Source organism: Diabrotica virgifera, chromosome 1 (assembly GCF_917563875.1).
Source record: "Diabrotica virgifera virgifera chromosome 1, PGI_DIABVI_V3a".
NCBI lineage: Eukaryota > Metazoa > Arthropoda > Insecta > Coleoptera > Chrysomelidae > Diabrotica > Diabrotica virgifera.
The window spans coordinates 258420082-258447068 of NC_065443.1; the positions used below are offsets into that span (position 1 = coordinate 258420082).

The following is a 26987-nucleotide window of genomic DNA, read 5'->3' on the forward strand; positions in this document are numbered from 1 at the left end:
TCCACAAAACATAATTATATAAAAATATCCTTATTTTAATCATTTCCAAATTTCAATGTTTTAATTTTTACAATTTCTAATGAAAAATTTTGATTTATTAATTTAGTTCTAAATTTGATTAATGTCAAATTATTATATTATATAATATCAAAAAATTAATTTAATTCCCTTAAAACTTAAAACTGTCATTGTTGGATTTGCCGTAGATTTACGCACCTTCTATGTCTAGGTTTCGAATGTTGTTTTTTGATTGGAATGTGTCTAAAGATATTCAACCTCTCATCTTTACCGATGAGCCCAGAGAGGTTGAAGAGGGCGAAACACATTTCTAAAAACTGGTGTTTGGATCTTTGATTCTATTCAAAAAATCTTTCCCAGCCCGAAATGGTGGATGTGTGAATTGTTCGTAAGGGGATTTTTCCACATTCTCTATTTCATCTGTTTGATTTATATATATATATATATATATATATATATATATATATATATATATATATATATATATATATATATATATATATATATATATATATATATATATATATTGTTATATTTCTATTTGATATGAAAATTAAATTGTGATAATTATAAACAGAATTCAATTTAATATAAAATATTTTCAATTTTCTCAACCACGGGCATATAAATTTAGAACAACCTGTATACAACAAATTGTTATATTTAATTTTAAGAAGTGATTAAATAAGACTCAAGTGAAATCGTTAATAGGTCATTATCGTTGTTCGCGGAAGGATCGATCATTAGCCGATGCTAAATAAGACTAAGTGGAAATAGAGAATAGGTCATTAAAATTTGTATATAGTAGAAAGTAATTTTAGAATGGGAATTAACTATTTTCTTTGAAATCGATTAAGCATATTTAGAAAGTTTAAAAATTGGTTTTGAGGAATACTGCGAATGAGAGTTGGTGGTGGAATTTTGATTTGTGAATCTGGAAGGGATATTTAGAAAGTAGGGGAATGAATGACAAATAGAGATCAGAATGTTTTGAGCTGTCGAGAAGTGAAGTCGAGTAGTAGACGGTAGTGTACGGAGAGTGAGAAAGCCGGTGTAGTTCCGTGAGTGTGGAGTATCTATCGTGGAACGAGAAGTAGGCCAGGTCGAGAGTAAAAGAACCTCCTTGAGCCAAGAGTGTCCCGGTAGCTGATAGCAGTTTCGAGAAAGGTAGAACACAGCATCACGACAGACGCAGGAACGAGAGCTATTCGAGCTAGTTTTTCAAAGGAGAACATTACTGGAAGCCAGGACGAGGTTTGATCGCAGCCAAGGATAGCAGGAAACGGGTCTTGTGTGAGGACATTTTCAGTTCACCAGGAAAAGGTCAGTCTCATTTGTTTGGACATGAATGTATGGGTTTTTTCGTATTAAATTCCACATAAAAAATTGAATAACATAATCAATAATATCAGAAAAGCTTCATCAAACTTAAATAGGGTTGTTCCTAATAACTCCTAATAGTTAAATGTTAATAAAAACTTTCAATTGAAAACCAAAAGGAAATAAGATTCCCATTTGTAAATGTTATGTTTAAGAATAATAAGAAATAGCAAATATTAAGCATTGATTGCCTTTTAAATAAAATAAAAAATATTTTGATTATAATTGTAACCCATATGTGTATTTTTTTTTTACTCTTTTCTTTTCTATCCCGATTAGGAACCATTAAGAAATATTCAGAAGCCACGAAAGTAAGTAATTAATTTATAATTCGCCCTGAGATTGAAAACATATTGATATGTGATCTGGTTAATTAATTAGATTAGTATTAATACATTGATTAAATTAAGTGACATATAAGAATATTATCTCATATCAATAATCAAGATCACAACAATATATATATATATATAATATTATATATATTAATTATAATATATATATTATATATATATATATGTATATATATATATATATATATATATATATATATATATATATATATATATATATATATATATATATATATTGATACATGTATCCATGTGACTTCCAAAGTAGATTCTCGTAATACGTTGTTACTTCATATATACCGTTATGACTTCCGATTTCGGAAGTCACAACGTTTTGCCTATATTTTTACGAATTTGGCTACTAGATGGTATCAGAAGGCTTATATTAAAAATTTCGCTGGAAGTCATATCGTATCTAACATACTCATAAGATCAGATTTTAGTTCGACGGTATATCACCAGCGCTAGTGTCGCTCCCGTGCTACTGTACAGGTTATGTACACAACGCGTAGCGTCTTCCGTATACCACACCGCTCGGTGTGACTTCCGTTTTTTGGCAACCCTGTGTAACGGTTTCCAGACATTTATCTGTGGTAGATTCGCGGTCCTAATCGTACTTAGTGTTTTGTGTGCCTTTTATTTTTAAACATGAATAATAGCAGATCTGTTTTACTTTTAAAGTTAGCCTTAAATGAAGGTACAATAAGTGATTATATATCTCTATAATTATATATTTTCTGTACTTATTTTAATCTATAATATTTACTTACCTATTTACTTATATAAATTCATTTTTCTCGTGTTTTTGTTTACTTCCTTTTTTACAATGAACTTCTAATTTAATCTACACTCACCGGCACGAAAAACGGGCACCCCAAAAAAATGGGTAATTTTTGATGTCTCGTATCTCCCAAACCTTTGGTCCGATTTAAGTAATTTTTTTAATATGTTATAGCCTTATTATTTAACAATATAACTATGATAACATTGTTGATAGACAGGTAAATTTTCATTGTATACCGGGTGTACCAATCAAACTGGGTTTTTTTTCTCAATTTTCACAACACCCTGTGGAATATTCTAGCCTTTATAAAATATTTAAATTAAAGCCTAACTATAGCTCCAGGTTTTGTTAACATTCTGTTTTTTTATTCATTCGCTTACGTTGGATAATAAAAAAGTTAAGGACTTTAACAACTAGCCATGTTCTTTATCGATACAGGTGTTTCTAAATATAAGTGCGACAAACTTTAAGGGGTAATTTCTGCATGAAAAAATAATGACCGTTTGGCAAAATAATTTTATATTTGCAAGCATTTGCAGACATAGCTTTATCAAGTAAACGATCATTATTTTTTCATGCAGAATTACCCCTTAAAGTTTGTCGCACTTATTTAGAAACACCATGTATTGATAAAGAACATGTTTAGTTGTTAAAGTCCCTAACTTTTTTATTATCCAACATAAGCGAATGAATAACAAACAGAACATTAAGAAAACCTGGGGCTATAGTTGGGTTTTAATTTCAATATTGTATAAAGACTAAAATATTCCACAGAGTGTTGTGAAAATTGAAAAAAAAAAACAGTTTGATTGGTACGCCCAGTATACAATGATAATTTACCTGTCTAGAAACAATATTATTACAGCGATATAGTTAAAGAATAAGGCTATAACATCAGTGGCGTAGCTAGCCCCACGGGGGCCCCATATCAAAGTTTGTCGCGGGGCCCTTTTCCCCCGCGACAAAAGAAGCAAAAACGCTTGTATAGAATCGAATAGAAATATGCTTTATTGCCACTGAAAATTTTACAATTTTATGGACAAAGCTTACAAAAAGTCGAAAAAAAAACAAAAACAAATACAGTTTACCGAAATTACATAAATCGTCAATATTAGTACAAAATAAAAGATAATGAAATAAAACAAAACACACAAAACACCCAAATATAGATAATAATAATAAACCTAATAAATTTTAATTAACCAAAGTCGAAAAATAGATTTGAATTGTGGAGACTCATTGTTTGAAAACAGATTCAGCTTTTTCAATCCAAGGATGAATGGGCATTGCAAATGAGCTTAAACAAAGAAGCTCTGTTGTTATGGTATAACGGCGAGCGACAGGCAAATACACTTCTTCAAGAAATTAACGTATATACCACCTAAAAATTGGTCATTTTTGATGTCTCGAATTTCCTGAACCTGTTGTATGATTTAAGTGATTTTTTAATATGTTATAGCCTTATTCTTTAACAATGTCATTGTAATAATATTGTTGCTAGACAGATGCGTTGTCATTATGTACAGTGTGTACCAATCAAACTGTGATTTTTTCTCTCAAAGTTCGCGTTACCCTGTGGAATATTGTAGCATTTGTAAAATGCTGAAATTAAAACCCGACTACATAATTATAGTCTAGTACTAGTAAAATAAAATTACACTACATGTAAATCAAAATGTAAATTCGTACAGGTTGGAACAAATTTTTTATCAAAGTTTAGGTGAGTACAAAAGATATTTTCAAGAAAGTATCCAAATCATATAAGAGGATCATTGTTTAAATAATTAAAAAAGGGTCATTTTTGCACCATATTTACTTTTTTAACTGCTGAGTTAATTCACGTTTTAATGAAGGTGTTTAGAATATTTTTCTGCAAAGCTGAAGGGTAAGTCTTTCACCTAAGACGTACTAAATTCAATTTGACTCCCTATTTATTTAAATAATTGTATATAAAACTTTAAAAACAAATTTGCAAAAAAATAGTATTTGCGATTTAAATAAGCACTATAAAATATTTTGTTTTATAGAAGAAGTTGCGCTATTTTCCAGTATTAAGCAAAAAAATTGGTCGAAAAATATTTAATAATTTATGAGATATTGAATTTGTTTATTAAATGTCACTATATTTTCAATTGCAAAAACGCGGTTGTTGCCAAAAGAATTTAAACCTGCAAAAGATCTCATTATTTTTATTTTTATGTATGTTTTCAATAAATGTATTGATAAATTCAAATTTTAATTAAACTCTTCTCTAAAATGGCATTTAAAAATTGTTCTAATTTGTTTATTACTTCTTTTTTAAATAACGTCGCTGGGGTTAAAAAATTCAATATCTCATAAATTGTAACATGAACTTCTCGTATAAAAGAAAATATTTTATGGTGCATATTTTATTTGTGTTTTAAATTTTGAATATAATTATTTAAATAAACAGGGGTCAAATTTAATTTAGTAAATCTTAAGTGAAAGCTTTATTCTTCAACTTTGTAGAAAAAAAAATCGTATAGACCTTCATAAAAGCGTGAATTACTGCAGAGAAGTGAAAAAAGTAAATATTGTGCAAAAATGAAACCTTTTTAATTATTTAAACAGTGATCCCGTTGAAGAATACAAAAGATATTTTCAAGAAAGTATCCAAATCATATTATAATTTGGATACTTTCTTGAAAATATCTTTTGTATTTCCACAGGCTGTCCACAATATGTCTGCAACGAATTCTGCAATTCTTTGGTCACGTGGTTCGTAGAGGTGACGACAGTTTGGAGAGATTAATTGTTTCTGGAAACGTTCCGGGGAGAAGATCAAGAGGACGATCACCAACAAGATGGTCCGACCAAATAAAGAATTCAGCTGGAAACTCATTCTGCGAAGCTCTTAGAGCGGCTGAAGATAGACACCAATGGAGAAACATTGTTAGGAATATTGGGGAAATTACGATCCCTCAGTAATGGGGAAACGACAAGAGAGCGAGAGAGAAACTTTGATAAAAATTTAGTTCCAACCTAAATTTAGTACGGAATTACCTTTTGATTTTTTTTATTTTATTAAGCTATTATAGCCAACATTCTGTTGTTTTATTCATTCGCTTTTGGTTCATTCATTCTTATGTTGGATAATAAAAAAGTTAGGTACTTTAACAACTAGCCTTGTTTTTCGTCAATACAGAGTGTTTTTAAATAAGTATGGCAAACTCTATGGGGTAATTCTGCATGAAAAAATAATGACAGTTTGCGTTTGTTTTATTAACCTGCTAGTGTGCAAATGCTTCGTCTCCGACATAGGGTTATTACAATTTTTCTTACAATCTGACGATTTATTTATTGTCAATTTAATATTCATCATTGGCGCGCATACGATTAATATGACCCATGTGTACGCCAATGGTAAACATGAAATTCTGTTAGAACCCACCAAATTTCATTTGCATATATCAACCGGTTTTAGAGTAATAAGTAAATCGTCAGTTTGTAAGAAAAATATCAACACCCCCTATCTCCGACATACGTTTATAAAGCAAACTGTCATTATTTTTTCATGCAGAATTAAATTAGCCTTTAAAGTTTGCCATACTTATTTAAAAACACCCTGTATCGATGAAAAATAAGGCTAGTTGTTAAAGTATCACCTAACTTTTTTACTATCCAACATAAGCGAATGAATCGAAAAACAGAATGTTAAGAACACATGAGGCTATAGTTGGGTTTTAATTTCAGTACATATTTTATAAATGCAAGAATATTCCACAGGGTGTGGTGAACTTTGAGAAAAAATTACTTTTTGATTGGTACACCCAGTATACAATGACAATTTACCTGTTTAGCAACAATATTATTACAACGATATTATTCAAAAATACGACTATAACATTTAAAAAAATCACTTAAATCGGAAAACAGGTTTGGGAAATATGAGACATAAAAAATGACCCATTTTTAAGGTGGTAGGATCATTTCTTGGAGAAATGTAGATATACATAAATACAATTATAAATAAAGAACAGATTATACGAACATACATAATATACCGGAACAATACATACTGTCTCAAATATTCAAAGATATAGCGATTACAAAAATTGCAATTCGGCATTCTTCAATATATTTTATACAATAACTCACACACAGCCAACGGAATTGACAATGAGAGGTACCTTGAAAACAATAAAGCTCTGTTCTTATGGGGCAGAGAATAGATAATAGATAGATATGATTTACATAGGTATGTGTATATTATACACATTTAAAGAATCCACTACACCAAAATGTTGATATCCAAACAACATACACTGTTTCAAAGCGTTTTAATAGTGAAATAATTGTAGAATATTTAGTTAAATCTTTGTAAATGGAATTTTGTTTCGATATGCCGCGATGGGGCCCTTAAATGTCGGGGGCCCCGTATAATTGATACGGCTGATACGGCGGTAGCTACGCCCCTGTATAACATATTAAAGAAATACTTAAATCGGAGAATAGGTTTAGGAGATACGAGCCATCAAAAATGACCCATTTTTTGGGGTGCCCGTTTTTCGTGCCGGTGAATGTATCTATTAAATAATCTAAATTATTTTTAAAAATTTTATTAAAAGCTTAAATACAAGAAATGTAGGTAAATGTTCTCATTTAACGAAATTTCCGAAAATTGTGTATTTTTTGACTCAAGTAGGCTGAAAAATCGATTTTATAGTTATTGTTATTTCGAAAGTAATAAAACGTGTAAAAATTACAAAAAAATTGAATGTACAATTACAATTGAATGGAATTAAATACACGATAAAATGAATCAAGAGCGATAAAAAGTTTAAAGTAATAAATTCTAGTAATAATATAAAATACAGTAAACTCTCTCTTAAGGGGGTAGGCGCAAAATCTCTGTCCAATGATATTTAAATACATTTATTTTTTTCGAATCCTGAGAAAACTAATAAATATTTTTTAAAACATACACCCAGAATGAAAGATAACATTATTACGGGGGACCGAAAGTCCCTTAGAATAAAAAAAAGTTTCTTTTGAATGAAATATTCGAAATTAAAAATCACACTAACTTTTCTCTTGTTTTTTCATCCCATTATCTTTATTAAAATAAACATATATTAGGTATATAAGTTATTAAAATAAACATTATATAAGTTTTCAGGGACTTTCTGCCCTCGCTAATAATGTAAGCTTCCATTCTGCGTTTAAATTTTTCAAAAATACTTATTAGTTTTCTCAGAATTCGAAAAAAATTAATGCATTTAATTAGCATTGGACTAAGATTTTGCGCCTATCCCCAACGAGCACCTCCTCTATACGGACGGTATTTAAAACAAAATTCATTTGCCGATATGTTGAGCCTGTACTCTTCCGGACAATCCCTTAAAATGATGTGTACCTAAATGAAAAAAAAAATACATAGGTATTTTTTCCAAATATTTTAGAATACAAAACTAAAATATTTATATTTTATTATTTCAAATTAACACAGAGATGACAACGAGTGATATTTGACAACTCTTTACCTTATCAGCAGTAGGTAATAAAAATCTGGTTCTCTTAGTGTGGGATCCGTCATTAAAATATTTTGTGTGTCGGTCATTAAAAGAAATGTGACACCATAACGCGTTGCTCTAATAATACTTTAACATTGATATTATGTTGTGACTAAAAATGTTAACGGAATGTCTGCTTGATTGAACATATCCAATAAAAATTATATTTTCGTTTAAAAATGTTTGGGATTGAAGGGAGACTTTGACTCTATGATAAAACAATAATTATACAAACAAAACAGTCAAAACAAACATAATTATCAAGATTTTTGCTGTAAACTCGTGGAGAAATACATTAAATTAATAGAGATCGGGAAATATGCACTTAAAAAACCTTAAATTATGCAAAAAACAGTTGAATTGAAATATGCACCAAAATATTATGCTTTTATGCATTTATAAAAAACGCAATAATTATTATTGGTGTATTGAAAGTAGGTATTCCAGGTTGTATCTTAGTCGATAGGAAAAATATTCTGATTCGTTTTTTACGATCTTACGGAGATAGTATAGTTCATTAACGGTTTTTGCTCCAAATTTTAAAGAACGGATTGACGTGAAATTTAGCTTACACATAGGACCCATGTAAAAGAAAAAAAGTGAAAAGAAAACTTTGCCCTGGGGGTTGAGTTTCTCCTCTAATCGGAGGTGAAAAATATACGTTCAAAATAAGTTCGGAAATGGATAAACACACTCAGTGCCGGCGCTAGGGTATAAGGTGCCCGCCTGCAAAACTAGCAAAGGCGCCCCCCCCCCCCCCACATACACACAGATACTCGTACAACCCCAGCCTCGGGGACATTATGTGGGTTCTAATGGAACAGTGAGACCCACATGTACGAAAATCAAACCGGTCACACTGCGTAACCTAGAGTTGTAACCTATCTGACCCCCAAGCTATACCACTATCCCCCTTCGCAGTATATAACGAATGAGGAGACTTTGTACTAATCGTTACGTTGGATGCCCTCGCATTCCCTTGCTAGGATGCCCTTGTTTACCTCGGTTTACTTTATATGGTTAAACCACCTGATTTTAGGGGTAGCTAGAAGAGCTTTTATCTCTATTAATGCTTGATTTTGGACTGTGTCCTAAAAATGTGTGTTCCGGGCACCGACTAAGTCGGTGTCCCGCTATCCGCAAATGTCCCCGGTAAATAAAGTTCCGTACAGATTTATTGAACCCATCATCTGACAAAACAACTTCACTTTAACTCTTTTAAGAAATTAGCTAAAAGAACTGAGATTGTCTTTTGTCATTTCTTCTTTTTCGGCTTTTCTGCTAATTTTTTTTTGAATGCATTTTTATTTACCTACATAAAAATAATAACTTTAAAACCTCAAGATTATGCTTCTGTAGTAATGTGAAAGTATATTTTAATAATAGTACTGAGTATTTAACAAATATAATTTTATATTAATTGAATAAGTACAACACTGGATTCTTTAACTGCAGATGAAGAGTATACAACTGACAAACTATTCTGTATTATAATCACATGAAACAATACTAAAATGTTTATTTTAAATACAAAACATTATGTTTTTATGGAATTAATCCTTAGCTCAATACTTAAATTAAGAGGTAAAATACATAATACTTAAATTAGACAAGCCGCAAGAAAGCAGTATCACAATATTGTTTATTTTACTAGAAATGATTCACTTCCTCTCATAACTGCTGACTAAACTACAACTTGCAAGAAATTTGGAGAAAATAAACAAAGCATTCCCATTAAGAGCAAGGTTGTTTGGTTGAGATATAATATCTTTGGCCAATAAATTATATTACTACACGGAAAGAATTCTTTGCCGCATTGCATATTTTTGTATATTTTACATGTTGTGTGATAATCAAAATTAACAAACACAGATTAGGGTATTATGACGAATTTAAACCACATTTAAAAAATGAATTTTTTTATCTTAGTATTTTACATAACACCAGCAGAAACAAGCTCATTTTGGCGCCCCCCAAACAGGGGCACCCGCCTGCAGTGCATCCCTTGCAGGCCCGTTATCGCCGACCCTGAACACACTAATTCTAAGCAACTTCTGTTATATAGAATTTTTCACTAAGTTAATACTTTTTGAGTTATTGGCTAGTCGATATGTCAATTTTCCAACAAAAAACACTTTTATACGGTTTTTTGCCAATGGCTCAAAAAGTAAGTAGGTATGTTATCGGGAAAAACATTAAAAATATAGCTTATAAAGTAACAAAATTGATGTACGTATAACTTTTTAGAATCAGTAGAAGCAAAGTTGTAGCTTTGTAGCTAATGTAAAACAGGAAACAGGTTCATATTCGTCAAATTTAAAAATGAATAATTTCACGTGAAATAACCAAAAAATGATAGCAACTAAAAAATGATACACTGTTCTGAAAAAACTTATTACAACTTTTTAAAGTTTAAAAAAAATCTTTTTTATGTTTTCTAAAAAAGTTTCTAGCGTTAAAATTAAGAAAGATACTTTCAAAATAAAGTAGGTCCTATTTTTCTTAAAAAACTCCGAAAATCACCCCTTAATTCGGGCTAAGTAAAGGGCTAATTTTTGAAAAAATTGGGTTTTAAAGTAAAATTGTTTAAATTTTGAAAGAGATGATTTTTTTTTTCAAAATGACATAAAATTTATTAGTGCTACCAAAAATTACAAAGTGTAAAAAATGTAGGTTTTGCTTTTCTGAATATTTAGGATTATGTTTTTTTCTTTGAGACAAATATTGGTTAAGATATGGCTGTTCAAAATTGGCATACACAGTTGGTTAGTGACTAGTTCAATCCCTTTCAATTACATACCCTTCAAAAATAAGCACTTTGAACCAATGAAGCTTACAGATCATATTTATAAACAATACATACACGAGTAAATCAACTTGTGAAGTGGTGACGATAAATTTTATTTGCTAACTTCCTTAATTTAATGCTAAAAACTTTTTAACCTTTTTTTAAACACTACAAAAAAGTTGTAATGAGTGTTCCCCAAAAAGTGCTTTAGTTTTTGACACTTCACGTTGGAATATTCAATTTGAAATTTGACGTGTATGAACCTATTTGTCATTAGTTACAACTCTTCTTTTACTGGGTCTAGGGATCTCATACATAAGTACACCATTTTTTTATGGGCTGTATTTTTCTTAAGAATGTTTTTTTCGATAAAATACTTACTTTTTGAGTTAATTGCAAAAAAACCGTTAAAATGTGTTTTTTTTTTTGTTGAAAAAAGAACAAAAAACAACAATAGTTCCTTAGAATTAGTCAGTTAATCCATTTCCGGACTTATTTTAAACGTATATTTTTTCATCCCTAGACGAGGTGAAAGTCACCCCCATGGCAAAAGAAAACATCGGCACAATATCAATTTTCTTCTTTGATATGTTACCTATGTGTATGCCAAATTTCATGTCAATCTTAAGTCGTTTTTTAAAATTTATGGGTTTTGCAATATTTTACCGTCAGCGAACGGACTAATAGAAGAGGATCCGATATAAGGCCGATCTGCATCGATCTATTTAATGGATAACAATAATTATTGGATATGTAATTTGGTATGTTAACAATTATAAAGAACAAGGGGTGCATGATCTAATTTTCTTCTGACTATAATCAATTAATAATTAATAAATGACTTTTGTCTACTCTATGTCATATTATATATAAATTTTTAGTTTGTGAAAACTGTCATTATAGATAGCAGTGCTTTAAAGTAAGCATGAAGTAACAATGTATTTTAAATGGGATTTACTTTTTCTCACTGTTTTTGACACAATTTCATATAATCAAATATTCTTTCTTAACTTTCGCGTTTCATGGTGATGACATCTTCTTTTTCTTCAAGTGCCATCTCCGCGAAGGAGGTCGGCAATCATCATAGCTATTCGGACCTTGGAGACGGCTGCTCTGAAAAGTTCGTTTGATGTACATCCGTACCATTCTCTCAGGTTGCGCAACCACGATATTCTGCGTCTCCCTATGCTTCTTTTTCCTTGAATCTTTCCCTGCATAATGAGTTGGAGCAAGTTGTATCTCTCTCCACGTGTAATATGTCCGAGATATTCCAATTTTCTGGTTTTAATTGTATTTAAGACTTCCATTTCTTTATTCACCTTTCTCAGAACCTCTTTGTTTGTGACGTGTTCTGTCCATGATATTTTTAGAATTCTTCTATATACCCACATCTCGAATGATTCCAGTTTTTTCATTGATGCCGCATTCAAGGTCCAAGCTTCCATTCCGTAAAACAGAGTCGAGAAAACGTAGCACCTAGCCAACCTTATTCTTAGCTCTAACCTTAGACCTCTTGTGCAGAGCACAAGAGAGGTGATGACATAATGAGCAATAAATTACAAAAAAAAATTTGACAGTTTTGTGGTTTGAAAGAAATTAGAATTTTTATATGTCAAAGTTCTAAGAATTGTAGAATAGAAATGAATTCCAGTGACGAAGAGTTACAGTATTTTTATTTGTTTATCGTAGATAAAATATTGTATGAAATTGTGCGTGAAGTACTTTTTGCGAACTTCGCGATGTATAGCACTCGCTCCGTTTCATAAATAACTATTTTCATATATTAAAAAAAATGTTTCGACCCGGGTAGATATTATTCCAGATTTTCAGATTTGGGCACAGAGTTGGATTGTTGGGGCATATATGTAGAGCAGGTAGCGCAACAACTATAAACTCAATTTTACAATGGAGACCCGGAGTTAGAAGGAGACGCGGAGGAACTAGAATAAATGGTTACAGGAATTAAAGGAAGATTTATATAGGGCAGGAATTAGAGACTAGCAGAAAAACAAAAGAGGATAGAAAGAAATGGAGAAGCATAGTCAATAGTATCGAGTAGCAGATTGGGAAAAATCTGCTCCAAAAAGATGGATCTAGATAGCTTTTTAGCGGCTAATCCCCACCTGGAGGGTTTAGCCATTTAATTTTTGATTACATATTATTATTGGTACATCAAAAATTAAAAGAACGGTGCCTGTAATAAAATCTAAAATATTAAAATTTTCTATAAGTTCAAATTTATTTATTAACATTTTTGATATAATTTTCATAAATAAACGACTTACTATTAACACTTTTTTAATTAATTAAAATAAATCCATTTTACAGCAATAATAATATATTAGTATTTTTGTAAAATAAATATCAATCATATTATCATAAATAACACAGGTTTACAAAAAAAAAACTAAATTTCGGACAATTTGACGAAACCATATGACAAGGGGGTTTTTGGAGTGGCTGATCACAAATCCGGGGTCTGCTCACCTCTATCGCGTCAGGTAAAGGTAATTTCAAGGTCAAATTAAGATAAATCGACAGTCGCTCTGAAAAAGTATATTAGGGGGTTCTTGGGGTCGCTGAAGACGAATCCGGAGTCCGCTGACCTCTATCTCGTCTAGTTCAACGTCATTTTAAAGTCAATTCAACATAAATTGACACAATTGCTCTGAAAGTATAGGGAGTTTTGGGGTCGCTGATCATGAAAACTGCGGTCCGTTGAGCTCTACCACGTCATGTAAAGGTCATTTCAAGTTCAAATCAGGAGGAGTTAACAAAATTGATTTGACCTTGAAATGGCCTTTACCTGACGTGGTTGAGCTCAACGGGCCCCAGTTTTGTGATCAGGGACCCCAAAAACACCCTAATATACTTTTTCACAGCGATTGTGTTGATTTATCTTGATTTGACCTCGAAATGACCTTCAGCTAGACGTGATAGAGGTCAGCGGATCCTGGATTCGCTATAAGCGACCCCAAAAACCTCCTAATATACTTTTTCAGAGCGACTGTCGATTTATCTTGATTTGTCCTTGAAATAACCTTTACCTGACGTGATAGAGGTTAGCGAACCCCGGATTCGTAACCAGCGACCCCAAAAACCCCCCTAGTCATATGGTTTCGTCAAATTATAGTCCGAAATGTATTTTTTTGTAAACCTGTATAATCAAAAGAATATCAATATTTTAATTTAAATAGACAACTTTAAAACACAGACACCTGTATTCACAGTAAAAGTTTCAAAAGATCACACATTACGCTCAAAATAGGAGGTAAATCTAGCAGACGAGTCGTTGTGACTTCCAAAATATGACAACACCGCTGGAAGTAACAACGCGCCTTGAACTACCCTATATATGGAAGCCATAACGTATGCTGTACGCTTCGGTATATACGTATATATATACAAAATTTATTTTGGTAAATCCTTTCCCCTCAATAGGTAGACCCATTTTATAAGCCCCCCTTTTACCAAATACACAATTTTTAAAAAATAATTCCTAGTAGAAAAGGTGGAAGTCGGACAGCCTCTTCTGTATACCGGAAGTCACAACTTAACGTGCATCAATATATATATATATATATATATATATATATATATATATATATATATATATATATATATATATATATATATATATATATATATATATACATAGTAACTGTAGCTACAGGCACCCAGTAAACCGACGTCAATGTAGCTCCCGGTGTATATTGTATATAGTAAATATTGATATTTAGGCACCCAGAAACTATTTGATAAATAGGCACCCAAGCTGTATAAAATTTTGATAATATATTACAAACAATGTACATGTTCATAAAATATGTATGTAAAAGTGGGTGCCACTAATTATCGTAATAAAAAAATATGCAATTTTTTTCGAATGAAGAAAGACCTCTAACGCATTAATTTTTATTTTATTTTTTTGCATATTCAAAACTGCATAACAGAAAGACATACTTGCTCAACAAACAAAATATACACTAAAAACAAAATAAATAATAATAAACTACGGAATACGTTCTTCTTATACTTGTTGTAGATCTGTCGATTTCTTAATTCCGACGTTGAAGTATTTCTTGAGAGGTGAACTACCAGCTATCACTCCATCTTTTTGGTGCTCTCCCCGGTGAACATTTGCCTGCTGTGCTCCTCCATTCTTTATGCATGACTGAACCATTCTCTTCATTTTTGCCTACCCCATCTGACTACATCTTGCACACCACATTGTTCCCTGATGAAATTGTTTCGTATTATATCTCTTCTTGTCTTCCCTGCTATTGCTCTTGGTGTCTTCATTTCGGCTGTCCGTAGCATACCTTTGGTTTTATTGGTGTCTTCTCTTGATTCAATACCATAGCTCATAACAGTTCTGATGCAAGTTTTATAAATTCTAACTTTGCTGTCCATTGTCATATATGGGTTATTCCAGACCACATCTCTCAAACATCCGGACAAGACGGCGGCCTTGTTAATTTGTCCTCTTAGGTCTTTGGTTGGGGAATAACTTGATAAGTCTACACCTAGATATTTAAACTGGTTTAGCTGTTCTATGGGTTTCCCCTTTACCACGAGCTTGCACCTAATTTAACGTTTTGCAATGGTAATGCATTTTGTTTTCTGCGTGGATATGTTCATGTGAGTTGTCGTCATGCTTGGTAGAATCGATAAAGTTGTCTTTGTAGGTTATCCTCATCCTCTGAAATCAGGGCTGCATCATCCGCATAGCACACCACACTGATTCTACTGTGACCAAGTCTGTATCCTAGTTGTAGCAATTCCACATCTTCTATTATTTCATCCATTAGTATATTGAATAGAAATGGACTGACGCTGTCTCCCTGTCTGATCTCCCCTGGTGTTGGTATGTTGGCCGTAGTGATGTCGTCTGTTTTAATTTTTGTCGTGCTGTTATTGTTCATTTGTTCTATGACTGTCGAATGCTTTCGTTAGGTCTACGAAACAAATATATGCGGGTTTGTTATATTTTATCTATCTACTTCTCTTTCACTTTTTTCATGACAAATATTGCATCTGTCGTCGACCTGTGTTTTCTGAATCCTTCCTGTTCTTCTCGGTTTTTTTCTGTAAATCCAATTTATCCTTGAATATGCCTGTGAATAACTTTATTGTCGTATTTAAGAGAGTTATTCCTCTGTAGTTGTCCGGATATGATCTTTGTCCTTTCTTAAAGATGGGTATTGTGATACTGGTGTGCCAATCTTGTCGTATCTCTGCTATGTCTAAAATTTTGTTAAACAATGTTGTGAGACAATAATTATTGACTTTATGACCGCTGTATTTCAGCAGCTTGTTCGGTATTCCATCAGTACCTGGCGATCGTCTATTCTTTAAGATCTTCATTCTCGCTTCTCCTTCAGTTTCTTTAGTGATATACCTGTCTTCTGTTTTGTAATCGTGTTCGTCATTGGCTTCTTCACCTTCGTAGGGTTCTTTGAAATATTTTCCCATGTCTCAGTTGGCATCCCTATTGTCTGTACAAATTCATTTATTGTTTTTTTTCTGTTTTTTAGCATTTTCCAAACTTTCCTCTGTGCGCCGTAGATGTAGTGATCCATGTCACTTGTAAACTTGATTCAATGCTCTATTTTTATTGTTCTTATTAGCGAATTTATTCTGTTTGTTTTTTCTATACATATAGATGGCGCGTTGTTCCTGCGTTCCGGTGCTTCTGTAACACATATAGCATTTTCTCTTTTGTTCTGCGAGTTCTTTGACTTCTTGACAAAACCATTGTTTGTTGTTTCTTATTGCGCTGGTGTTTGTTTTTCTTTGAAGACAAAAATTTTATTTTTTAATATGATTTTCTATAGAATTTTTGCTTTCCAAGTATATAAAAACTATATTTTTTTGATATACTGATCTTATACACAGGACAGTTTTTTGACGTCTTGTAAATTTCAAAGCTAGAGAAAAAGCTATCATTTCCACCCCAACAATAATAACTGTACGTAATATGTAGTCACTTTTGTATACATTGATTAGCGCGCTAATAATCGGAAAAATAACGCAAAAGATGGAAAACATATTAAGTTGTGAGATAGAATGACATGGAACTAGTAGAGTTGGTAAATTTAGCGATAAAAACGTATAAATTTAAATTCTATTTATTGTTTCCCACCTTTAGACGTATCAGAGGAGAATGTCAACTAAAACAGTCACTCTCACGGTGGCTAAACTCGAAACAGTAAATATAATGTAAATTTATAGGTTTTTGTCGCTAAACTTCCCACATCTACTAGTTTTATTTTTTTTATCTAATAACTTAATGTTTTCCATCTTTTACGTGATTTTGCCGGTTATTAGCGCACTCATCACTGTATATACACTGAGTCCACGAGTCTTTACCCGTGCCTTATTAATGCCTGGCGAGATAAAACACATACTGTTTATCTAGCATCATTCTGTTCCACGCATGAAACTAATGACAAACCAGTTACCGCCTCTTATTAAGTAAAAACACATGTTATTTTTATGAACGATCTACGCTCAGTACAATGAAAAGAGATAGGTACAAAAAAGACGATTGGGGATGTTTTCACATATTTTAAGTACAATTTCTGACGTTTTGGTTTGTTTACATTTATGGCTGTCAGTTTGTTGAAGTTTTTTATAGTATACAAACAGTTGTTTTCCCAACTAATTTTATATTGGAGTTTGAAATTTTATGATAAGTTTCTATTATTTTACGATTAATTTTGACAAGTAACCTCATTGACACAGTTAAGGAATGCTTGTGTTCAATGTTCCGCCAAAGTGAATAAAATATCAAAAAGAAAATATGTTATTAGTTTTTTTTTATAAATTGCTTATTTATTTATTAATCAATGATAATAAAATAATTTATTAAGCTACTTCAAATGTAGCTGTAATTCTTCACCAAAATTTTAAAGCAAAACTTACATTTGCGATTTTATTTATTTGATAACGTCAAATTTTAACCCGTGATTGGTACAGTAGCTACTTACTGTCACTTGCTGTTGTGTTTAGTAAATTTTTCGACTTATTTCGTATGCTTTAACTTTAAAGGATGACGCACGGGTAAAGACTCGTGGACTCACCTGTATAGAAATGTTTAAAATAATGGAATAAATTCAATTTATCGAAAATAGTCCACTTTGGAGAAAAATCCCGAGACAGGTCGATTTTTATTTCTAAATTATGATTTTTTGACATATTATATACTATAATAAATTCGAGGAAATGAAGCTGAAAAAATGGCAAAACCTCGCAATTTTTTCCAGCATCGATTTGTACAAAAATTTGGGTTTAGGCTCATTACACCCTCTAGTTCATTTTCTATATTGAGCCGTTGTACGCTTTTGGTTTCTTAAGGGTGAAAACTACCCCTAATTGTAAAAAATTATAAAATAACATTTTAAACTTTAATATTGTCAACATTTGGTTCTTATTAGTTACAGAATGATTGTTTTATTCTTTAAGATATACTATCATAATATTTCAACCCTTAAAACCACCCTTGTTGGAGCCATATATAAAAACTTTACTTATCCTAAACGAATAATGTCGGCTTGCATCGATTTACAGAAAAATTTGGAATTAGGATCATCTTACCCTGTACTTTATATTCTATATCATGCTTAAGGGCGTTGATTATTTTTAGGGATGTAAACTACCCCTTTTTGTCAAAAATTATATAAAAACACTGTAAACTTTAATATGGGTAAAATTTGGTTTTAATTGATTAAATAATGATTGTTTTATACTTTAGGATATAATATCATAATATTTCAACCCTTAAAAACCACCCTTAATAACATTACAGTTTTTATAAGTAGATATTTTAATAGATCTATACAGAAAAAAAGAAGAATTAAAGAATTACAAAAACATCTATTTACACAAAAATACGAATTTACAAATATGTACAAATACAAATACAAATAGTTTTTTAGGCATCTTCCAGTATACGAACCGGTTATATGGTATTATACATACATTGAAAATTATCCATAACCGGACTATCTGAATTTTTCAAAAAAAAAAATATTGGTTTTATAAACAGAGCTTCTTCATTTTTGGCGATAAAAAGTTTTTTCAAAATTGACTTTGTAGCATTTTTGAAGAGTTATAAGACTGTGTAAAGTAAATTCCGTAAGATCCCTTAGTTTTTAATTAGGGTGGGTTAAAGGGCTCGAATAAGGGGGTGTCTGCTCGTAAATAGAGGTTTTAAACAGCCATATCTCGCTAACTGTTCATTATAATGAAAATCTATGCACAAGGAATTTTAGTTCTTAAAAAATAATAGTAATAAAATTTTAGTAATACATAATTTTTTTCGTATCTCCAGTATTTTCGGATATATTTTGAAATAAAAGGTGAAAAATGGGAAATTCCAAAAAATTAATTTTTCTTTAAACTCCAATTTTTCTAAAATTATGCCTTTTAAATAGGTCACACTTCTTGGGTGTATTGTAAATCAAATATAAAAGGAATTACAGAAAGGTGAAGAACAATTTTTAATTAGGAGGGTAGTTAGGGGGTTGTTTTCACTGATTTTTTCATAGAGAAAAGCAGGTACCGATCTTTTTTGATCATAAGTCGCTTAATTTTCAGGCTAGAAACTTTTTATTGTTATTTTTTTAAAGGGCTAACTGTATACTTGAAAAAAGATTATATAAGTTTTCCTCGAAGAATGCAAAGTTTTTTCGTTATTTTACTTTGAATATTTCAAATTATGTATTTGACGAAAAAAGCTAAGTTTTAACATGCCGTATCTCAGTTTGTATTGGTCTTAAAGATATCACGAAAAAGAATTTGGTTTGTGTTACTAAAAGATACAATTTTGATATCTACAGTTTTTTTTATTAAATGCATATTTTTCAAGGTATTCTCAAAAAACCCTCTAAAAAAGTCTTTCAAAAAAGTTACTTTCAAGCGCGAATAACTCGAAAAATATTAATTTTACGAAGAAAATGTAAAAAACATTTTTTTCTTAGAATCACTTTTTACATCGATTTACATGGTTAAAATGTAATAAAAAATTCCCGCCCCCGAGATGGGGTGGCAACCACCCCCAAGGGTTTTGCGTACAGCGGCATGATATAGAAAATGATCCTTGGACTATTCCCTACCTTCTGTGAAAATTTCAAGTAAATCCATGCTGGACGAAAATATTGCGAGCCAAAATGCTTCATTTCCTCGACTAATAGTGACATTCATTTGGGCGTTTGATGTAATCGATGATTTTTAAAAATGGAAATGGGGGTCGTGGGGTAGCTCATTTGAAAGGTTTGTCAATTCTCTAGTCAGTAATATAAACAATAACATTATTATTTATACAAGGTGGCCAAAAATATATTTTTAAAAAAATTTATACAGAGTGGCCAAAAAGAAGAATATAACTAGATATGTAATTTATTTAACTCAAAATACATTTTACTGATGTAAGAAAATATAAAAAAAAATTTTTTTCATACATAAACATTGCTTTTCGCATAAATTAAATGTCAAACAGCCACTCACCTACTTGTTGGCAGTTTGAACATTTATTTAAGCGAAAAGCAATGTTTATTTATCAAATAAACATATTTTTCTCTTTTCTCATAGTAGTAGAATGTATTTTGAGTTAATTAAAATACATACATTCTTCTTTTTGCAGCAAATAATTTAATTCAAAAATAATTTTTTGGCCACCCTTTATAAATAAGGATTATGTTTATATTACCGAATAGAGAATTAAATAACCTTTTAAATGAGCTACTACACGACCCCTATTCCCATTAAAAAAATCATCGATTACGTCATCACGCCCTAATGGATGACGTTACTATTATGGCATATAAATATGTCAAAAAATCATACTTTAAAATTAAAAATCGACCTGTCTCGGGATTTTTCTCCAAAGTGACCATTAAATGAATTGATTCCATAATTTAGAATCTCTCTGTATATGGATTTTAAATCTGTACATTTATCTTGGCGATTCTATTTCATCAAATAAATAAAAAATTTCATTAGATGAAAAACCACGTTAGTTTCTCCACTTCATTCCACAATATAATGACTCAGTTCTTACAAGAAAAAAATTAATGCTTTTAGAGTATTCTTTGTGGTAGGGGAGCAAAGTATGCTAAATTTGCAGTCACTCGAGCGCTTTGGGGACCTATTGGGTTGCGAAGAGTAGGTCCCAAAACCAAAAAAAGTTAAGTAAAGTTTTCAATGTTAGTAGGCGCTTGCCATTTTTTAATTTAATTTTCCATTTCCAACAATCTTTTTCTTCCGATTATGACGCCATCTATCCATAATTCGAAAAAATGTTTCGCATAGAAGTTACTTATTTTTACGTATGGAATTCAAATCAGCAATAAAAAATGGGGGCTCCTATTTAGGATTTTAAAGTAACCCCCACCCCACCTCCGTGGGAGGTAGTGTGTGGTGCCATTCTATAGATTTTTCAAAAATATTGAATAAGTATATTTTACAGTTTTTCGATCTGATGTTCATTTCGCGAAATATCGCGGGATTCGCATTTAAAATATTAAATTTCCCCTCCCCCACCCCTCTCCGTGGGGAGTCGTGTATAGTCTCATTCGATAGATTTTTAAAAAATATTGAGCACAAATTTTTTAGTTTTTCGATCTGTCATTTATTTCGCGAAATATTCGCTTTTTTCTTGTGAACCTTTGGGACTCGCCCATTTCCTTACGCCCGGCTCAAATCGTCTGATTTTTGAAATATGTTAATCTCAATTAACATGAGTTAGGTTATATTAGGGAAAGGCGGGGTTGTCAGATTTATGGTGCCACTATGCCACTTTTTTTATTGGTGCCAAATTGACTAAAATTATATAGTTACATACAGTTGTATATAGTAGAGCGCCCTCTATCGAAAAATGCCTGAACAAATCAATATGTCCGTTTAGAAAAAGTCTCAATCTGGCACCATTACGTTTTTTACATATTATGCATTAGGAACACTTGTACTCTCCTAGGACGAAAACATACACGCTGTCGTACTGGCACCCAAAATCGGGTGCCACATCGTCAAATTGGGTGCGACATTGACATGTTTTGCTTAAAAATGGTGCCAGATTGACAGAATATATCTGTATATATATATATATATATATATATATATATATATATATATATATATATATATATATATATATATATATATATTATATATACAGAGAGAGTCTGTAAAGTGGAATAAATTCAATATCTCAAATACTGATTGTTTTTTTGGAAAATGCTCAGACCCGTCGATTAGTATTTCAAATTGTCCTTTTTGACATTCAATAAAAATGTATACAGGGTGTCCCAATTTAGAGATATGACGTCATCGTCGATTTTCTTAAATGGCAACACTGTCATTTTGATAGCTAATTTGATAGGGTTTGTAAAGTTATACATAACTGCAAAATATCAAATTTTTATTCTCTACCATTTACAAGATAATAGAAAATAACAAAGTTATATCTGTAATTTGGAATATATTCAATAATTAAAATACTAACTGTTTTTTTGAAAAATGCTCAGACCCGTCGATTAGTATATCAATTGTCATTTTTGACATATAATAATAATGTATACAGGGTGTCCCAATTTAGAGATATGACGTCATCGTTGATTTTCTTAAATGGCAACACTATCATTTTGATAGCTATTTTGATAGCGTGTGTAAAGTTATACACATCTGAAAAATTTCAAAATTTTATTCCCTACCATTTACAAGATAATAAAAAATAACAAAGTTATGAAGAACAAGAAGTAATCAAATAATAATTGAATTTATTTATTTCAATTAAGCAAATGCTCATAACGTTGCCCATTGACAATTTGACAATAATTGAGGGCAACATTATGAGTTTTTGCTTAATTTATTGAAATAATTAAATTCAATTATTAGTTGATTACTTCTTTTTCATAACTTTGTTATTTTTTATTATCATCTAAATGGTAGAGAATACAAATTTGAAATTTTGCAGTTGTGTATAACTTTACACACCCTATCAAAATAGCTATCAAAATGACAGTGTTGCCATTTAAGAAAATCAACGATGACGTCATATATCTAAATTGGGACACCCTGTATACATTATTATTATATGTCAAAAATGACAATTTGATATACTAATCGACGGGTCTGAGCATTTTTCAAAAAAACAGTTAATATTTTAATTATTGAATATATTCCAAATTACAGATATAACTTTGTTATTTTGTATTATCTTGTAAATGGTAGAGAATAAAAATTTGATATTTTGCAGTTATGTATAACTTTACAAACCCTATCAAATTAGCTATCAAAATGACAGTGTTGCCATTTAAGAAAATCGACGATGACGTCATATCTCTAAATTGGGACACCCTGTATACATTATTATTGAATGTCAAAAAGGACAATTTGAAATACTAATCGACGGGTCTGAGCATTTTCCAAAAAAACAATTAGTATTTGAGATATTGAATTTATTCCACTTTACAGACTCTCTCTGTATATATATATATATATCGGGGTTTTTCCTTAATGTCGCCGGTTTACGAAATAACGAATTTATTCCTTTCGTTTGCACCATACTGTATATTGGAAGGGGTAAATTTTTGTTCCTTGATATTTTCATAACTTTGTTTCCGCTGTTCTATTGATCTACTTCCCCATTTTTTCACAACTCTCAGTAACCCTATTTAACAGAATCTGAAGACTATGGTCCGAATCAGTCATTAAAACCGTGTCATCTGCATAGCGGATGTTATTTACTCTTTTACCGATTATCTTGATTTCTTCTGATGTTGTGTCTGAAGACGTGTCTGTCTGACACGTCTTTGTATATCAATTGGCTTTGACGTGTTACCATTGGTCTTCATGATTGCTGTCTGACTAAAATAAATAGCTTCTATAATCTTTGAATCTCTTTTGTCGACTCCGATGTCAAAATAATTCAGATCAACATTTAAGCGTGCACTCTGGAGAAAAACATTACAAGTGTGAGGTTGGTTTTAAGCAGTTTTCACAAATATCTATTCTCAAAAAACGTTTGATGACACACACTAGACTAGAACTAGAGAAACACCTGTTAAAACTGAAGAAACACTAGGGAAACCCTTGGAAAAACCTCACATGTGTGATATTTATTTTAAGCGTTTGGCCCAGCAAGTTATTTGAAAGTCCATTTGCGTGTTCACACTGGAGAAAAGCCTTATAAGTGTGAAATTTGTTTAAAACGGTTTGCTTCAAACGATCATTTGAATGATCGATATGCAGATGACACCTTGTTAGTGACAGGATCAATTGAACATCTTCAAGCGTTATTGAACTTGGCGTTCTGCGCGATATATGGACTCACACTCAACGCAAGAAAAACAAGTTTTTGGTTATTAGTAAACAGGCAACAACTTAACAATCGCAATCGGTAATGACTCAATTGAACGAGTAAGTAATCTTGTATATCTGGGTACTCACATTACTGAAAGCTGGAACCCTAATACAGAAATAAAAAGTAGAATTGCCAAAGCAAGTACAAGTTATATGAAATTTAAGAAAATCCTGTGCAGTCATGATCTAAATTTGGAAATTCGCATAAGAATGGTTCGATGTTATATATTCCCAGTACTACTTTACGGGGTTGAAGCATGAACCCTGACAGAATCACTTAAAAAACCTAGAAGCATTTGAGATGTGCGTCTACCGCCGTATTCTGAAGATCAGTTGGGTAGAAAGAGTCACAAACGAAAGGGTTTTGCAACGTTTGAATAAAATTGCGAAGTAGTGAACACGGTTAAAAGGCGAAAATTGGAATACTTTGGTCATATAATGCGTCACCCAGAAAAATATGACGTACTTCATTTTGTCATGCAAGGTAAAATAATGGGAAAAAGAAGTGTGGGCCGCCGTACAACTTCTTGGCTTAAAAACCTACGCCAATGGTTTGGAAAAACTATCACTGAACTATTTCGTGTGGTTGTAAATAAGACAATGATTGTTAATATGCTGGGCAACATGAGAGGCAACGATCGACAAGCGGTCTCGGCACCTTAAGAAGAAGAAGGAGAAACACCACATAAATGCGAATTTTTTTTTTAAACCGTTTGCATATAGAAGTTTATTAAAGAGTCACACGAAAACACACATTGAAAAAATAGAATACAAGTGTGAAATTTGTTTTAAGCAGTTTAGCCTAAGTTGTACTCTGAAAAGACATATGAGATTGTATACTGGGAAAAAGCCTTACCAGTGTGAATATTGTTTTAAATTGTTTGCAATGAAGGATAGTTTAAACAAACATTTAAGTAATTCACATTTGAAAAATACATAAAAATAAAGTTTACATATTTTTTCTAAAATAATTTATATTTTTGTTTTTACAAATTGTTAAAATTCCTTTAACAGTTGTATCAAAATTTTGTCTACTTTGGCTTTGAGATGTAAGCTAAGATGTTTTCATCGAAACCTTGAAGGAATTAACGCCCTTAGTTGAAAGAAAGTAGATCTAAGAAGAAATATTGCTCTCGGGTTTGAGTAATGCCCTAAATTTGTAATAAGTGGATTAGTGTAAGTAGAAGCTGGTCCCGATCTTAATTCACGAAATTAATTTGAATAGAAATCCCTGGATCTGCCAACAGTCTGAAATATTAATAGGCCATTTCATCTTGTCCCTGCACCTGCATAATCAATTAGAGAGGTTGTCCTTTAGACCAATAAAATTATATTTACAGTTACGGGTTAAGTGAAACACATTAAATGGTGCTAGGTTTCGAATTAATCATGCTTTCCATTTTTTTATATTCAGTATCACCAATAATTGAAATTATGTGTAATATTGCGAATATCACGGAGTATGAACTACCCTAGAACTACACTCATGGAGAGCTAACATTGCAAAATAATAAAAGCGTCGGTTCGGATAATCTCCCTCCCGAACTTTTTAAAAACGGCGGCGCCAGGCGCCGCCACCCTCTTGAGACACTTGCATAAACTGATAACTGCCATTTGGTAACAGAACCCAGCAAACAGGTTTGAGCCCAGTTACGTGATAATTACGTTAAATTTACGGCAAATTTCAACGAATACGTAACTCGGAGATTTATGACGGGAAAAAAACGTATTTCAGTGCCAAATCATTCACCAATATATTTTTGATTCCTTTATACATGTTTGACATTAGAATAATATAAAATCATAATGACGAATATTGTACATGTTTTTTATCATAGGTGTGAATGTCGGTTACATCGCAAAGGTACGTTTATTTCACGTAATAATCACGAAACAGAAATAACTTCCTTTGGTTAAATTTTGAGAAATATTTTTGAAAACAAAATTTTACAACGGTGTTGGTTAAATACGTATCGCTTGAATGTTACTCCCTGTATTTTATGGACGTCGAAAAATTAGATGTATTCCACGTAAAGTAATGTAAATAATACAATATTTAAACAAAAAGTTTATGATTTCGCTTTTAAAATCATTTAGCATAACTATTTCAATCCAACCTTGATTTGAAGCTATTTTTGCTATTTTTTTTTCTTTAAAAATATCACAGCTAAAATGATGTCGAGTCTAATTTTCAAATCGCGCGCGGTGATGACGTACTACCAAGCCTTTCTCCTCCTTTAAATACTATCACGTGACCACGATACGTGATTAACATAGTTGGTTCGAAAACTAAATTAATCGATTTATCGAATAATAGATACGTTTCGATAGGATTATTTTTTTATATTATTCTGGTATTGAAATAGATTTTTAGTAAGACCAATTAGGTAATAGCAGAAGAAATTTAAAAACAAAAAGAAAATATGTAATACTAATTTAAAGTAAGTAGAATAGTTTAACTGTAATTTAAAAATAATCGATTTTTATAATCGATGAGCATAACCTCTAATTCTCTAATATCAGCTTCTCACATTTCTCCTCACTCACAACAAAAAGTGAAAGTGAAACGTGAAGAGCTATATTTCCCTCGTTTTATTTTAGGCGGGTTTATTTATAATAATGCCTTTCGTATTAACGTTTACCTCACTGCTCGAGGGTTGAAGTGTCGTCAAAATAAAAAGTGACCTGTGTTGTGTTTTGTGTTGGCAAATTTTTTAATGCGTCTTTAGGTCGGTAGCATTTTTGGTTCATTATCTTGTATAATA

General features: G+C 31.4%; 1 protein-coding gene across 1 annotated transcript in view; it reads left to right on the forward strand.

Moving 5' to 3' along the window:
* Window positions 1-547: 547 nt before the first annotated feature.
* The window catches only part of LOC126883753 (nuclear speckle splicing regulatory protein 1-like), a 161931-nt gene continuing 135491 nt past the window's right edge, over window positions 548-26987 (forward strand). Inside the window, exon 1 of the mRNA XM_050649420.1 lies at window positions 548-802. The gene's annotated coding sequence lies outside the window, so the exon portion shown is untranslated. The remainder of the gene's footprint in view (window positions 803-26987) is intronic.